The following is a 969-nucleotide window of genomic DNA, read 5'->3' on the forward strand; positions in this document are numbered from 1 at the left end:
TTAAGCAAAAAAGAATGAGGTACAGTTTCAGGATCCCAATCATTAAAGAAACAACAGGAACAGAGCTTTATTTATTCACCCTACCCCCGAAGTCTAGAGGTATGTGAGTACTCAATAGATACTGTTCAATCAATTAATTCATCCATAATCAATAGCTTAATTTATGAGAAGCAAAGACCCCCCCCCATTTCCCTGTATTAAACTTGATACAATTTGTCATATAAACAATGAATTGGAGGCTTTTTTTTCACATGTAAAAGAACCACTCCTAATACGATCAGAACATGATTTCATTTTTACATTTTCCCTTCCAGCCCCTGTCTGTATGCTTAACTTACGGAGGTATGATTTCGTGTTTTGTAATCATAAGCCTAGGACTTTGAGATTTTTTTTTAATGTTTGTCATATTGTAGGCATTTTTCTCCAGCAATTCATAGTCTTTATGATTATCACTGATAGTGGATGCACGAAGTCAGTTGTCTTCAGATTGCCAGCAAAAGCAACATTGCTTCCAATGTCCCTGGATTAAAGCAGGACAGGTAACGAGTTGGCTCCATAGCTCAGTGGTTAGAGCACTGGTCTTGTAAACCAGGGGTCGCGAGTTCGATCCTCGCTGGGGCCTCTTGTCAACTTCTACTTTTTTTTTTTTTTTTAAATCCTCCCCTTCACGGACTAGAAACTCCAAAATGGAAGAGCGGTTTCTGAAAACGTTACTTCTGGAGGATTAAAAATGACTCTTCCTGAAATGCAAATGATGGGCGTCCTTAAGGTGCTTTAGAGGCGACCCGGAAGAGAAAATCCTGGCCCGACACGAAGAGCAGGAAAAAGAAAAAAGAAAAAAGAAAAAAAAAAGCCGTCCTCAGCGACCCCAGAGCAGGAGACACGAGGCTCCACGGACTCGTTTTCAACGCCCCGCAAGCCAAGAACCAGCCGCGCGTTAGGAGAAGCTGGAAGGGGGAGGGGCGTCGG

The 969-nt window shown here is 42.1% G+C and overlaps 1 non-coding gene across 1 annotated transcript; it reads left to right on the forward strand.

Moving 5' to 3' along the window:
* Positions 1 to 549: 549 nt before the first annotated feature.
* TRNAT-UGU (transfer RNA threonine (anticodon UGU)) lies at positions 550 to 622 on the forward strand. Its single transcript has one exon. It is a non-coding gene; the product is annotated as a tRNA-Thr (tRNA).
* Positions 623 to 969: the final 347 nt, after the last annotated feature.

Source organism: Panthera uncia, chromosome F1 (genome assembly GCF_023721935.1).
Source record: "Panthera uncia isolate 11264 chromosome F1, Puncia_PCG_1.0, whole genome shotgun sequence".
Classification (NCBI taxonomy): domain Eukaryota; kingdom Metazoa; phylum Chordata; class Mammalia; order Carnivora; family Felidae; genus Panthera; species Panthera uncia.